At 43.7% G+C, this 17,099-nt stretch overlaps 1 protein-coding gene across 2 annotated transcripts in view; it reads left to right on the top strand.

Moving 5' to 3' along the window:
- CROCC2 (ciliary rootlet coiled-coil, rootletin family member 2) overlaps positions 1-17,099 on the top strand; it is an 878,259-nt gene that overhangs the window by 482,621 nt on the left and 378,539 nt on the right. The window lies entirely within an intron of this gene.

Genomic DNA, 17,099 nt, shown 5'->3' with positions numbered 1-17,099 from the left:
GAAAATCCAATTTGTTGGAAGAAGCTTCATCAGCCGATGAGCTCAAGTCCGAACTTTCATCTACAGAATTCGACTGCACATTAGAACTTTCTATTGTATTGATCTTGTTTTGCGCTCTAAGAGTATTATATTTTCGCGCCAAAGTATAGATTCTTCCTAATTCATAATCTTTTTTTGTCTCTATAAAATTTTGAAGATTTACGGGTTTTAATTTCATCCTCTTTCTTTGTTATACGTTCTTCCATTTTCACCATTAATTGTTGTATTTCTTGTAAATTGACAATTTTTTCCAATTCTTTCATTAACTGCTCAATCTTCTGTGTCTGTTCCTCCACACGTCGTTTAGCTTGAGTAATCAGAGTATCCATCAATTTGACAGAGCAATCAGCTGTGTATGATCTCCATTGCTCAAGTAAATCGGGATCCATGTCACCAAGGGTGGGCAAAATTAAGATCCTTAGACCTCGTGGTACACTACCATTCTCTATATATTTGGTCAACGAGGTCATTTTTTCAATTCTAGGATCCGTGCCTTTTCCAATTCAAAAATAATGTTGGATACAGTACGAATTTGAGGAATTGTAACTGTCGATGTCCCATGAGCATTATCAAATAGGGTAACAGCTGCTTGTTCCCATAATGCCCTTCGATTGGCCATGTTGAACTGTATTCGTCAAAATACTGAGATTTTAAGGCCACACAAAAAAGAAGAGCAACCGTAAATTGGAGTCCTTAATGTAAAAGCATATGCATGTGCTCAGCTTAATAAAGGAGCACCCATCGCAAAATGCAGAGACTCCAAAAAGCAAAAGTAAAAGAAAAAAAAAACGAGGAAAAAACGAGAAAAAAACAAAACTCCGTAAATACAAAAAATTCCAAAGAATCAAAAAGAATCTCTGCTCCTCCAAAAAATCATATATTCAGGAGTATAAAAAATATATAAATGGCATAGACAAAGTGTGTTATTTAATATTTCACAAAACGACTGGAGCTATGAACCACGGGACAGCGTGTGAAATATTGTTTAAGGAGCCGACGTGAATTTTCAATCATTATCTTCAAAAAAGTCACACGAACTCGCAGCATAGTAAATTGAATTTCCAACGGATATTTCAAATAAATGACTACAATAGTCCATCTGAGCTGTACGTTAGTAAATTACCAATCAATCCTGTTAAACCACCCCGTGGGAAATCCTCCTTACCTAGGGGAAGTCCTCCAACTCCCTTCAGCAACTCCGATTATCCCACAGGAGGGAAAACAATGTGAAACACCAGCGCAGTGCAGTGTGAACGTCCTCTTCAAAGTTGGTCTGATTAAAATGTATCAAGCGCCCTCTAAACAGCGTGCTAGCCAAGCCGCGTACCGAACGAGCGCGGAACAATACATTTCAAAAAACGGTGCGTAGTATTTCAACACCAAATGGCTGCACAATATCCAGGAGATTGTGGAAAGTAGATAATGAAAAACAGTTCGAAATTAATTTGTATGAAGAATCGTCAACTCCATTTATTGAAAAAGAAATTCATAAAGGCAATGTGAATAAATTTCAAAAAGTCACTCAACAAATGTATATAGTAATAAAATGATGGCAGAAAACAACAAACACACGCTGTCCTGGCCATACTATATATTACACAGGCCTACTGAAGTGTGCAAAAGCTGGCAACCATTTTATTTGTGTGTCTGTGTGTGTGTGTGTGTGTGTGTCTATATATATATATATATATATATATATATATATATATATATATATATATATATATATACACACTACTCCCAGGGTTTGCCAGAGTGGGTGACATAATCAAAACCCTTGCCTGCCATGATAACCAATGAGCTTACTTTTAACAAGGTACCTTTCTGCCACCTATAACATAATGTGATAACAATCCATTGTTGGAGGCCTTTTTACTATATGCTTTTCACAATAAATACGCCAGGCCGACTGCCACTGTAATAGCTATTAATAATAAACAGGCCAGGCCTGTGGCATCTGGCATAACATTTCCTTGCACATCAATCAAGCCTATAGCTATTATAATTGGCTTATCACCATAGCCAACTCATGCTTAATGTACTGAGCATAAACTGTCCCTTCAAGGCAGCCATTGGGCAACTGTCATAAAATTGCAAATGTAGATGAAATTACATTTAGCAAATAAATACTCTCTCTCCTAATATGGTTCAACAAGGATTCTGGTAGTGCAAATCTTCTAGACCCATGGTTTGTCAGAAGGAGTAATTGACACCAAAACTCCCCCCCACTGAGGTAATCTGTGAGATTCCATATGACCTATCTATAGCCTTTAATTCAGATTAGAAACCATCCACCCTTAAATGCCTATTGCCTTTAATATATATATATCACAATCCGTATGCCAGGCCCTACTGCCTTTACCATAACTTTGCATTATGAACAATCAGGCCTATTGCCTTTATTACTGGCTTGTCACCATAACCAGCTCAAGGCTGTTGTACTAAGCGTAAGCTTTCCGCAAGGCAACCATCAGGCATATGGTCACAAAAATACAAATGTATACAAAATTATAGTTGGCAAAGCAAAAGACTCTATCTCCTAAAAGAGCCTTACAAGAATTATTGTACTGCCTGTTGTCCATCTCTACTGTTTGTTTCAGTGACTCACCAAAACCCTTGCCTACCATGGTAATTGTGAAATTCCATGCAACATAATGCCCACCTACAGGCTTCAGAACAGTGTAATAACAATTAATCCTTAAAAGCCTATTTATTGTCTTTGACATATGGTTTTCACAGTAAGTAGATCAGGCTCACTGGCTTTCTCATAACGTTTCATAGTAAATAGACCAAAGCTATGAAATCTGGCATGACTTTCCCCAGTGAAATGATGAAGCCTTTACCCTTTACCATTGACTTAACATCTTACTCAACTCCCGTCTATTCAAGTGCACGTAAACTGGCAACCACCATGTATACAGTTGTAAAATTACGAATGTGTATGAAAATACCACTTGCAAAACAATATTCATCCCCTCTCAAAAGGGCCATTTGAAGAATCCTCACAGTAAAACTCCCCAAGGTTTGTTAGAGTGGGTGGCCATTTTCAAAACCTTTGCCTGCTATTGTAATCTGTGAGATTGCATGTAACAAAATACCGGTCTATAGACTTGCTCCATAATGTGATAACCAACTGTTAAAATCTCACTGGTTTTAACAAATTATTTTCACAATGAATAAACTAGACCAACTGCCTTTGTCATAATGTTTCATAAAAAGCAGTCCAGACCTGTGGGTATTGGACATGTTTCCAAGTGAACCAATTAGGTAAATCGATCAGAATTCTTATAGCGAGCGGTTAATCACCTGTTAGGGTCTCAAGGTGTTTGGGGTGGGGGGAGGGGGGAAGGCAGCTCCGTCGAGGCACTGGATAAACTTTTCCTCAAGGCAACCATCAGACACAGTCATAAAGTTAGATGGGTATACAAAATTACAGTTGGCTAAGTACAAAATAATACCTCTCCTAAGAAGGCCTAACAAGGTTTCTCAAATAGAAAACCTTCTATATTAGCGATTTGTCACATGGGGAAACCAACCCCAAATCATTGCCTGCTTTGGTAATCTGCGAGATTCCATTTATTACAATTCCTAACTGTAGACTTTAAAACCGAGTATAACAATCCACACTAAAATACCTATTGAATTTGACTTATGGTTTTCACAATAAATACATCAGGCCTAGTGCCTTGGTCATATTTTAATAGCAAACAGATCAGTTGTGTAGCTGTGATTATTGGCTTGCCCTCATCACCAACTCAGTCCTGCTGCCTCAAGTACAAGCTTTGGCCCAAGCCAAAAAGTGCAATACAGCAAGTCCTTCAGTGGAAGCACACAAACACTGCCCAACTAAATCATGTACTCAGGAGAACCAATGTGTGAGTGGAGCTTAGGCCCCTCTCTCAGTAGTACTCTGAAAACTCTTTATTTAGACGCTAGTTACACTGTCAAGTCAGACCTAGAAATCCATGTCAATTGGCATAGCCCTGCCCACCCTATACCGCTCTCAAACATAAAACTGTACACTGAAGTCTAAAGTAAATGATCGAATGTGAAGGTGCAGGGACTGAAATGCATTTCAAGCTGCGCTGCAATTATTATTATAGGGGTGTCCGGCCCCACCAGGTCTACAAAATTAACCATCACCCTCATGGCTATGGCCCTGCAGACAGCCAGAGCCAGACTTCCAAACAATCACAGTGAACCTTCATCTGAAACTGTCTGCTGAACACAGTGTTTTCTCCCACACTCCTCCCTTCTAAAGTCATTTTGAAGCAGCTGAAAATATCTGTTTACAAAAAATGTTGGTGCTGGTGGTGTGAGTTGTCTATGAGAGATGGAGCTCACTTTGTCCAGCTGGGGTAGGCCGTCCCTGTACAACCTGAATCAGAAGACATTGGTCTAGGTACTACCTGGTGAGTTTGTGTATGTTTCATACCTGATGTGTAGATGAACTGAGGTCTGATCAGCCTTTCACCAAGTTCACGTTAGCAGCTCTGTCTCCTCTTTCCTCATCAAAATGTCTGTAGATCTCTCTCCTAGCTAGGAGATTCTAGCAATACACATTATCTAGAGAAAACCAACCTCTCCACCTTCTTGTGTGGTTGTGTGCTACCAAAATGGACCTTGCAGGCATGCAACACTCCTGCATGGCACACTACTGCTTCTGGCGCTAATGCACAGAACAATGCATTGCATGGCACACTGCTGCTTCTAGCATACATGCACAGTGCATGGGATGTCATGTTTCAGATTCCAGGTTCATTACGAGCAACGGACTTTAGACAACTTGGCTAGTGGGATCTCATTTATGTCTTGCAGGTAAAAAAGCCTGACTTATAATTCACTGACATCACAGCGCTCCACTCTTGAAACCAACTACAGTTGTGGTGCCGGATGGGTCCCTGATCTCCAAGGACCCCCCTCGAGTTAGAACACTGTACAGGGGCGGCAGGCTCCTGAGTCCAGGGGCGGAAGGGGACCTCTTCCAGGTACTTTGCAGGGGGCCCCAATCGAGTTTTGTTATGCCACTGGGGATTAGTGTGCACGCAATGACCAAAACAGGATCACAGGCATGCAGTTCAGGCACGCAAGGCAGAAGACATCATCCAAGGGACATTCTCAACGTTCAGCACTTTCTGTCACTCATCTTTACAGTCTGTCACATGCAGCGCTTTAAATGGGCAGGTACTGCTGGTACTGAGTACATGCACTGCTTTAATTTGAAAGGGAGAGTACCTGCACTTCTGAGCATTGCTGCAATATGTTTAATTGGAGAGTACCAGCACTTTTCAGGAGCATAAAGGTACTCTGAATAGTGAGTACCCGCACTTTTAGATTTCCATTAAAAGCACTGCTCACATGCCATTCATATGCTGTTCACCCGATCTCTCCTTCGTAGTTTTCTCCCTCTTCCTCCCACTTACTCTATTGACCCGTCAACCTTTCCCGTACTTCCGTTTTTCACTGAGCTCCCATTCACTCTGTTTTCTCTCCAAACTAGCTCTGCTCCTTTAATCTTTCCTCCCCTTTTTACTCTTCCACCCTGTTCCCTTCTCCCACTCCCTCCTCCTTATCTGACCTTTTCTCCCGCTATCTTCATTCTGCTCTATGCCCTCTCCTTAAGCTCCCAACTCAGCTCACATCTCTGGTTCTCACTTCCTACTCTGTTAGTTCTTTTAAAAGAACTCGGGAATAGTTCTGGCAGGAACCCCCTCCCTCCCTTTAATTAAAAAAAAAAAAAGGCATTGGGGCGAGTTAAAAAAAAATCATGGAGGGGCGGGGTATGTTTATTGTGAAATGTTCCTGCAGAAAGCATCTAATTGTTGCATTCCCACGAAGCTCAATTTTGGCTGGGAAATCAACGCTGACAAAGCATTCCTGTGCTTTGGGTTGTGTGATTTCCGTGCTCTCTAGTGTCCTGGGAAAATGAAAACAAGTCGGCTGTATGATGGATCGTCCCCTTCTCTCTGCTGACCCCAGGGGGCTTTTTCTTTTCTCTTTTTTTTTTTTTTTTGTTCTATTTATCTTTTATGCTTAGCTGAGCGGAAAGCGAAGGACTGGGTACCAATGCCGAGAGTGGATAGGAAAGGAAATGAGGGAGAAAAGTTTTCCCCTCATCCCCTCTCTGGAGCAGTGTAATTATCTAAGGGCTCAAATCCGCGGAGAGGCCTAGCACACCAATCTGCATAAAGTAGGACTTGAGCACACCCCTCCCACGATCGAAGTAGATCTAAGAAATGTCACGCACGGTCACCAAAAAACAGTGGCCCAGGTTTGCACTATTTTGGGACCGTGTTTCTTAAAAATCGTGGAAATTCTGCATTTTATACATTAGAATAGTAACATTGGTCAGGGCTAGTTATGATTTTAAAGTTTTTATAAATGGGTTTGCCCTAAAGATCTGTTTTAGCAACATTTATGGCAGATGTTGAATTTCAGTACATTTGTGGGCAAATGGAGTAAATATGACATAAACTGGAAAGGATTTAAAGAAAATTTGACAAGGAGATCTGGGGCAGACCCAATGAGATTTTCAATTAATTAGACAAAGTTGTGACAATTTTGAGGGGTTGAGGTCTTTTACCACTGCTGTCACTTGGCCCGCCCTACTATGGCTCTGCAAACTGGGGCCAAGTACAACCCTTTCTGCATTTTACTCTCAGCTGTAGCAGCGGTAAGGATTCACAGGCTTCTCTGGGAGGTTAGCGTGGGAATACTAGGCATTTTAATCACCCCTCCCCACCCCCAGCAGTGCAATAAGATCAATGTTTAGCCAAGAAATTTCTTACACAGAAAAAATATAATTCTATATGTAACATAAAACATACAATTCGATCTCTGGACCAACCACCCCAGGTCCATAGATCAAGGTACAACCTATGAGTCAGCTCGTGCTACCCCCCTTTCACCCACCCTGTTTAATCTTATCATTCAGTGTGTTTTGCGTAGGACTTTTCAGACTCTTATTCAGTTCATAGGAGCTTCCGTACTCAGACCTCCTGTGGCAACTGGACCTCACCGGTAACAGTGAGCTTCCAGTCAGCACACACACTTCCAGGGAGATGCATGTTAGTCAGCCACGCAATGCGTCACACAGAGCCATGGCAGCAGCGAAGCGTACTGTCAGTTTCGCCATGACTCACTCCATTGAGTATTTGGTGCTCCTTCTAGGGCACAATGACAAAATACCGGCAGGTGACCATTCTTTAGTTCAGTGGTCACCGGGCACTATCTTCGGAATGCAATGCCTTGAGACTTGACCGTGATTCTTCACAGTGCACCCCAGGGGAACCTCTCATCTCACTTGACCTTCAAGACTGGTCCTAACCCATCAGCATGCTTTGGCAATGCTGCTGTCACATGGTCTTCTTATGTGGCATATGGGCCTCCAGCAGGCAATTATCCTGGCTTCCATCGGAGCTACCACTTTGACACACAGCTACAGGTGTCATGGCAACACGGTAACTATGATGTGGATAAATAGTGAATATCACATTGCCCCGTATATCAGCACTGTGATTCCTTTAGTGCAGACGCTTAGCAATGCTCTGTAGTACAGACCGTATGACCGGGTCAGTTACAATGGTCCCTGCAACTATCAGTTTCTCTTGTAGGGTTGGTGCTTCATCCCCTCGGTCACAGGCAGGACATCCTGACACTCAAGTCAGTCCAGTATTTCTACCTTCAGATTGGATTCCAGGTGACATTCACTCTTCTCCAGGGAGTTAGTTGTCAGTGTGACACCAACCTTTGACTGTTTAGTAGTTCCTGAGTATTCCCTGGAGTACCACTTACTCAGTAGAAGAGACCACAACAATGAGCATCAGCAAGTTTTGGCTCCCATCACTTTCGCAGACGGAGGATGTCTATTCCAGGTATGCTTCCTTGGGACCTGTTTGGTCGGTTACTCTCATGTGTCCTGATCAGGTCACTTTCCAGACCTGGCCTCTGTCCACAAGGATACAGTGCCCAGCATGCCAGTGTCCAGGTGGAGTACCCACCACAAAAGTGCCGGCTGCACTCGGGTATTTACGACCCCTTCTCACAGAGATCAGGAATAGTGGTATGAATCTCTACCCCTTCAACGGACTACTTTCCCTAGCAACAGATATTACCAGACCTCACTGTACCTCCTGCCAACCACCAAATGGCAGCTGCATACTCATTTCCTGACCCATTTTCTGGAGGGCCCTGGCACTTCTAAGGAAAGCCTATTTCCTCTTTCCGCGCCATAATGTCTGTCGCTTGCCTTCCTATCCAGACGATGCAGCAACACATTTATGCTGTCTGGAGAAAAGCAACCTCTCTCCCTCATCTTTTACTGTAGCCCAAGCCTTGAGCTTCCAAAATGGGCCTGCAACCCTGCTGCATGACACTCAACTGCTTCTAGCATACACAAACCTGTATAACACACGTGATGTTGTCATTCAGTATTCTGGGTTCATTAGATGGAACGTAGATGAATGGACCTATATGTGCATATTCATGTCTGAGAGGTACAAGCCTGTCACTGTAATTCCCCACCCATGGTTTGCTGGCACCACTGTGATTCACATGTGAAAAATTACAGGGACAGCATTCACCAGTCAATATGGGGTTTTGCTTGGTGCACCCCTACCAGTTCAGAACTAGGTGAGTTGAAAACGTATTCTAAAAAAAATCTAGCCTAGGTCAACGCGTGCACACAGGATTAGTATGTGGCATGACTAAAAATAAAAAAAACAGGGTTGTTGGTATATGCAGTTTGGACATGCTGGGTAAGGGATGTCTACTGTATATCATACAGGGACATCCCCATCCCAACAACATTTCTAAAACATAGTTCAACTATAGCATTAGTTCAAATTAGTTCATTTGGTTCAAATTGGTTAAAACCTAAATACATTTTATGGAGAGGATATGCGGAGGAGACATTCTAGTCCATTGTGTGCAAACTGGATATGATTGAAGTACCTGGATAGAGTAGAGATTGTCCTCCCCCCCCCCCCCTAGTTAAACTTTTGTAAAATTTTTTAGCCGATGAAGCATTTTTCAGACCGCGTTTGGGGAGCTACAGTACAGACATTGTCTATTGAGACCCTGACTTGGTGGCTGGAGTTGTTTGTCACTGGTGTCCATCCTGCTATGGCTCTTCAAACTGGGTTGGATATGCCATTCTTTCAGTCGACTCCAAGGGTAGTGAGGACTATGGGGCAAAGTCTTCGCAAGGAAGTATTGTTTGTGGGGCCATGGGTAAGAGCTCGAAACTCAACACTTGACCAACTGACACCAGAAGTTTTTGTGGAGCCCAGTGCTTATCTATTAAAAAAGAGAAATTACTTTAATTACACAACATAAAGTAATACAAACCGGCACAATTAATTAAATGAGGCACTGAGTGTCAGAGTTACCAGATCCTCTGGGTCTACGCATGTTCCCAACACGTCCACCACAAGACAGCTCCAATACTCTGATTAGAATGTCACAGAGTCTAAGAGAGTCCAAGTGGGGAAAAGGGGATTAGGTAGGGAACAGCTGGGAAGGAGACCTGTAGGAAGCAAAAAGGTTAAAACAAATAATTTACAGATTATCTCATATTAATCATTACTAGACTATGGTTCTAAGCATTGGCCTACTGGAAACATGGATAACTTAAACATGGACTAAATAACTAGGCCTCAAAATGTCTGATTACCTGTGAAGGAATCAAGAAGGATTAATACAACTTTCCAATGAACTCTCAATGAAATGTTACACGTGGATTAAAAAACATCAGAACCTTCTAGAATTACATTTTCAAATTCAAGCATAGTCTTTTGCATGAGGACAAGAAAATAATCTGAATTGATTCTATAACACCATGGGAATTGTACTTAAGGGACTTATTATGCACATACAATACAACATCTAGAATTCTATCACTTTAGTTTCTTAAAATGCAGGAACATGAATTGCGCACATTGCGGATTTCCACAAGAGATTGTAAATGCCATGAAATGGTTGCGCACAATGAATACCATGAATTAGGCACAAGAAATGAATCGCGCGTTTTGCTGATTTGAAGGCCACCAAGTAAATGCCATAAAATGGTAGCGCACAATGAACATCATGAGTTAAGCACAAGAAACGAATTGCGTGTCTTGCCAATTTGAATACCACCATGTGAATGCCACGAAATGATGGCGCACAATGAGTAACATGAGTTCAGCACAAGAAATGAATTGCGCGTCTTGCCGATTTGAATGCCACCATGAGAATGCCATGAAATGGTAGTGCACCATGAATAACCTGAATTAAGCACAAGAAATGAATCGCGCATCTTTCCGATTCGAATGCTACCTTGTAAATGCCATGAAATGGTAGCGAACAATGAGTAACATGGATTAAACACAAGAAATTAATATCATGCAAATTAGAACCAAGAACTCGAAAGCTTTCGAGAACAGGATCGGGGGCCCAGCCGGACCTCCGTCTTACCACCCTGATCAAGAATCACCAACAAAGTGAAAGGGCAAGGCCTGGAAGATCAAAGTAGGCCTCCGGAACAGGAGCTCAGGAAGTTGCTGCTGCTCTGCACTGGGCCCTCTGAATAGTGAGCATGTGGAGCTGGGCTTGCTCCCTTATATAGTGTCTTGGCCCAGCCCACAAACCACACCCAGTCATGCTGCAGGGAAAGCTTCTAGAAGGCCCTGGAAAGGGACCACACCCTGACACACTCTGAAAGCCTGCAGCAATACATTGCAAATGAACAGTATTTATAAGCACCTTGAAAATAAGTCTTCAGGATTAAACTCTGCAATGCAAAAGGTTAAACAACAGTATATCAGCACAATGCATAAATTACGTGCTGGGTTTTTGCATTCTAGTCGCCCGTAGAGCGCGCACTGCCCTGATGTTGACACTGAGATGGAGTCCTGTGTCTGATGCCTTCAGTATCCTCCCTCCGCTAAAGGAGTTCCACCAGTATCTGGAATAGGTAACATATAATTTGGCATAAGACACTAATTAGGTACAGGTGCGGTTCACTCAGTCACCTCGAAGGCATAGGTGCTCTGAACAGTACCCTTCATTTTTTACCTCTTTGTGTTAACTCGTAAACATTCTGTTTGTTCTGCAGACCTCGGTCTAATACTCAATTTCTAATTCATTCAGTCTTGAGCAGTACGTTTATATACATCTTGATGTTGCGACCTGTCTGAGCTGTCGCGAAATGGACTTGTGCAGCAAAGTTGCTATTCTGGCATCTCTTCTGACTTGTTAGGGCCACGGCGTCAGCCTCACTTGGCACTTGATGAGATGAAGATTTCAGTGTAGGAGCTCTTGTCATTGGCAGTTGCGGCCTCCCTGGACTGGATACAGACAAGGCTCTGATATGGCAGCTACAGCCTTTGGGCCGATCTAAGCATTGTGATGAGGCAGTTAGTCTTCCGGGCCTATCAGGGCACCCACCCAGGTGTTGACTAAGTGTATGGACTCCAGCAGCACCAGTTCCTGTCACAACAAGCTGCTGGTCACACACAATACTTGATTTTTGCAGAAGTGTTGATGTTCTAAATGTGGTTCATGACCAGAGCTATGTAGAGGTTCTGGAGGACACTTTCTGCATAGGGCCACTCCTGGCTTCACTCCTTGTCTCCTTGTCAGTCACACACACTCTCCGGCTATTCCCCATGGTGGGAACATCCTGAGCACACTCACTCTCTCTTTAAGCAAACAGGAGTCTATGCTCTGGGCAGACTTGCAGCTCCTCCAGCAGAAAGGGCAGGCTTACACTGTTGTCCACTCACCAGCCATTTTGACACAGTAGACCTTCAAGAACTCTGCAAAGCACTCCCTTCCTTGGTCATGAAGGACTTGGAACTGAAACAGATTGGGGTGGTTTAGGTCTCACTTTTATAAACATTTTCTATACAGAGGATGTATATCGACTGTCTAAGGTTTCAGTATTAGATTGGATTGCATCTCTTTCAAATGGCATTTCCTGTGTGTTTCTCAAGTACAATCTTTGTGCAAGGTAATGGCTCTCACAGCAAGTAGCAGTGATGCTGGCCCTAGGTATGAGTATCCAAAACAAGGGCAGAGTGAATTGTGAGAGCTCTACTTCCTCAAGAAGGTGGATAACAGACAGGTGCAATCACAACCAGACAAAAGCACAGATGCTGCCAAGACGTTTCCCAGTCTTAAGCAACAGCAACTTCAGTCCCACTCCTAGCATCTACCAAACTGTAGTATTCAAAAAGACCTAACCTTCAGCCCTTCACCAACAAGGGCCTCTTTAAATTCCTAATGGGAGCCTGTCTCTTTTCACTGTTTGGGCCTCCTCCCTTTAGCCACAGGTATACTGTCAGTACACTTCCATGGAAAAAGATGGAGGGGATACAGCTCCCCAGACCATGTTAAACCAGGGACCATCCAAAATGGAACCCGCTGGCCCCAGTTTTCAGCCTCTTCCCACATACAATACTCTGCTATCAACCATATCCCGCATTGGACACAGACAGGACACACAAGTAGGTTGTCAATGCAAGGGTCTGGCAGTCACATAACACTGGAACTTTACGCAAGAGGTGAGTGTGGACTACCTTCTCCTTGACGAAGAGAAAAAGGTCTAGCCACACTACTGAGTCACAAAATCTTTTATGTTAGCACCCTTGCTTTAGGTGATGCACCAAGGGCGTGGACAGTAGTCTTATGGCCTGGATGAAAGCATATTTTGTGCTTCCCTCAAGGTATATAAGCAGATTCAGGACTTCACATTACCAGGGACAAGCCTATGCCTCAGGTCCCATGCTAGAACAGTATGATAACTGTGCCAATTAAAAAAAAAAAGTCAGGATACCACTTTCACAAACAATTGGACACTTGCAGCAGTGGTACATGCCTGTTCTCCTTGCAGGGTATATTCCTGTGCCAACAACATGTTTGGCAGTTGAGCAGGGTTTAAATTACGTTCTAAAGGAGATAAGGCATTTATAGTCAAATACTATCTGGCTCAGAGCTCTGTACTGCCCATTTGGGTATTCTGGCTTTTCCTGGTGGGTTCCAAGCTGGAAATCAAGCTTTGAAAAAATGACACTGCTCATCCCTTGCTGAACAGCCTACTTGGTCCCCTAACTCCAAACAGTATGTATTACATGTTGCTTGCTTTACCCAGGATAATTTATCAAGACAGCTGTAAAACTGCTACCGCTCTGTGGAGAAGATTGAATCTGTTGATGACCCACTCTGCCTCTCTGCAGGAGTTAAATGCAGTGCTCCAAAATGAAAGAATGAAGTGCAGGCTGCTGCCTAGTTGTGCAAGATCATGCTGAGCAGCACACAGATGCCCCCGCAGATCCAATTGCATACATCCATAGACCCATACATGCTGTTTCGCATGCCTGTATTTGGGACTATGAGGTGGGGAGGGGGGGTTGGACATTGTGGTTAGTAGCATCCTGGTAATGATACTTGCATTGAATTTGGATTTTAGACATCAGGGGATTTTGTTTCTGACATGACGGCGAAGCGTACATTCATGGCTACTGTAAACCTTTGCATGACATTTGTGTTGTAGAAATCAGGGAAATGTGCATGATTGCATTTCTGTGGTTACGGAGGAACTGTGGATTCTACCTTTACATTAGGGGCAGTATGGATTCTGGCCCAAAAGTGGTCTTTCTACACAGGTAACTATGGTTGTGGTACATCAGTGATGCAACATATATCTCTACAATGTTTTTTTTGTAAACATTTTTATATGGCCAGTGTAGGAACTGCCATGGCTATGTTTGCTTTTTTAACTGAACATCAACGTAGTACCTGTAATCAAATCAAGTGGATACTACTGTAACTTGACAGGGTAGTATGTATTATAGGTAGGTAGTGCCGACCTTTACATCCCGATCAGCACCCAGTGCGCTGTTGGCAGCGCTTTGGCACAGTCCAATGTGTCCTGTCAAGGGGAGATGCATGGGCATTTGGAGTATCTGTCATCACACCTGAGAGGCTGGCGTATTTAGAATGTTACTAACATTGTATTGGCAGCACAACACATTTTGACAGGCTGTAAATTGTCACATGAACAGTAGTGGGGCTTATATTGCGTGACCAAATTTTAAATTTATGTTTCTGCTCCGATGCACTGTGAAAGATACTGAAGTACGTATAAATCTTAGAGTCTTTTGGCTAATATATTTGAAAAAGTTAGCTACGAAATGCACCATTTGTTGTCTCTCAATTGCCACTTCTATTCTCTTCTTGTTTCGTCACTCCCTTCAGAATCTGAAGAGAACCAGGCAAGGGCCAGGCTTGCTCACGCACACAGCACTATATGGGACTGGTTTGAAAATGTTTTCATGGTTTGGTTTGAATTCCAGCTCAGTTGACGCATATCCAGATCATCTCACAGTAGTGCCCAAGTCAGTGTTGTTGGTTAGTTCTGATGGAAAACCCTTCCTGCAGATTCCTCACTTTATGAATTTCATTCATTTGGTAGACTGGATAAAAAAAAATGCCAAGCCATATATTTTCTGTCTCTACAGATGTTACCATGTGACCTCAGCCGCAATTTTGCCTTCCCTAGATGTGACCACATCGGAATTTGAGGTGCCAACCCTTGTCAGTTCCTGTTCTTCACACCTCATCCGTGTCTGGAGTCCTTCTTGATGTTTCACCAACATAATTACTCTGTTTTATTCAGTGACAAGGTCAAATATCTCCTAAAATTTCACAGATTAAATCCTGTTGTAGGTGATGTCCTTGTCAGATCCACATAACATTTGCATGTTGTGTCTTGAATATGAACACAACCCCTTGGCCTGTGACTCCTGTTCCTTTATACACACTGAGGCCATTAGGGAGTCGGAGACCAAGCTATTTTTGGCCAAGGCATGCAGGGCTATGCTGATACATTCCCCTTTCCTTCAGGTAAGTCCTTCAAGAAGTACTGATCTCCCTGAAGATTTTTTCACAAAAAGGGCCATAGGAATGTGAAACCCTCTTTTTCCTCGAAACTTTCTCGCTTCCAGGATCCTTTCGTCGGGTCGGGCGCGTCATTCCTTCTCTCTGCAGGAGAGCGATGCGTCAATCTGGTCAGCACTGTCGGGTCCGGACAGGCCTTGCGTTGTTTTTACACGCCCAGCGGTACTTGCGTCGGAAATCTAGCTGCATGATGATCCGAAAACCACGCAGCGCGGGTTGCGATCTCCCAGCCCCCATCAGCGGTGCTGCACGTTGTTTCTCCTGCTCCGTGGGTGATTCTTCAGTCGCTTTTCCGGCGAGTGACGATTTTCAGCTGCAGAGTTGGCGGTGCGTCGTTTCTTTAGCCGCAGATCGGAGTCTCGTCTATCTTTTCCCTGCATAGCGCTCTCTGCGTGGATTTCCTTCTCTTTAGGCTGCCAGCTTCTCCTTTCAGGGCAGAGCAGGGCAGAGTATGAGTCTCTCCAGAGACTCCAGGTGCTGGCAGAGAGAAGTCTATGCTGTCCCTGAGACTTCAAACAACAGGAGGCAAGCTCTTACATCAAGCCCTTGGAGAGATTTCTTTTCAAGATGGAAGGCACACAAAGTCCAGTCTTTGCCCTCTTACTCTGGCAAAAGCAGCAATTGCAGGTTAGCTCCACAAAGCACAGTCATAGGCAGGGCAGCTCTTCTTCTCAGCTCTTCTCCAGGCAGAGATTCCTCTTGTTTCCAGAAGGGTTTCTAAAGTCTGTGGTTTGGGGTGCCCTTCTTATACCCAATTTCTCCTTTGAAGTAGGCCTACTTCAAAGTAAAGTCTCTTTTGAATGTGAAATCCTGCCTTGCCGAGGCCAGGCCCCAGACAATCACCAGGGGGTTGGAGACTGCATTGTGTGAGGTCAGGCACAGCTCTTTCAGGTGTAAGTGACCACTCCTCCCCTCCCTCCTAGCACAGATGGCTCATCAGGAAATTCAGACTACACCCCAGCTCCCTTTGTGTCACTGTCTAGTGCGAGGTGCAACCAGCCCAACTGTCACACTGACCCAGACAGGGAATCCACATACAGGCAGAGTCACAGAAATGGTATAAGCAAGAAAGTGCTCACTTTCTAAAAGTGGCATTTTCAAACACACAATCTTAAAATCAACTTTACTAAAATATGTATTTTCAAATTGTGAGCTCAGAGACCCCAAACGCCACATGTCCATCCGCTCCCAAAGGGAATCTACACTTAAATCAGATTTAAAGGTAGCCCCCATGTTAACCTATGAGAGGGACAGGCCTTTCAACGGTGAAAAACTAAGTTAGCAATATTTCACTGTCAGGACATATAAAACACATTACTATATGTCCTACCTTAACCATACACTGCACCCTGCCCTTCGGACTACCTAGGGCCTACCTTAGGGGTGTCTGACATGTAAGAAAAGGGAAGGTTTAGGCCTGGCAAGTGGGTACACTTCCCAAGTCGAATTTACAGTAAAAACTGCACACACAGACACTGCAGTGGCAGGTCTGAGACATGAATACAGAGCTGCTTATGTCCAACAAGTATTGTCTGTGTAGGAGATGATGTTGAGTCTGTGGGATCTAATGTCAGCCAGAGCGGTCATATAGGGACTGAACAGAGCGGGGCTCAGGGAAGAACCTTGGGTACACCGCAAATGATGCTCTTGGTGCGTAGGTGAAAAGAGGTAGTCAGACGCTCTGAGTGCATCCTGTTAGGAAGGAGGCGATCCATTTGAGGGTGTTTGGTATTCCGAAGCTGTGGAGTCTGTTGTCGAAAGTGTGGTGGGAGATGGTGTGGAATGCAGCTCATAGGTCAAAGAGGATCAGGCAGGCAGTTTCCCCCCTGTTGAGAAGTGCTCTGATGTTAGTGACGGCAGTGACTGCTATCTCAGTGCTGTGGTTGGAACAGAAACCTGATTGGGAGGTTTCCAGTAGTTTTTTTTTCTTCCAGGTAGCTGGTAAGCTGCTGATTGATGGCCTTCTCGAGTACTTTGGACAGGTAGGAGAGTAGAGAGATGGGTCGCTAATTTCCACATCTTTTCATTTGTCCGGAAAAACTGTCAAGGTGATGGAAGTGTTGAGGATGCTGGTGAGTTCCGTACTGATGTGATTGGTTCCGCGGTTGAGCAGGTGGTAA

The sequence above is a fragment of the Pleurodeles waltl genome, chromosome 11 (genome assembly GCF_031143425.1).
Source record: "Pleurodeles waltl isolate 20211129_DDA chromosome 11, aPleWal1.hap1.20221129, whole genome shotgun sequence".
Classification (NCBI taxonomy): Eukaryota; Metazoa; Chordata; class Amphibia; order Caudata; family Salamandridae; genus Pleurodeles; species Pleurodeles waltl.
The sequence above is the reverse complement of the archived record's forward strand: the minus strand, read 5'-3'. Positions and strand labels throughout refer to the sequence as shown.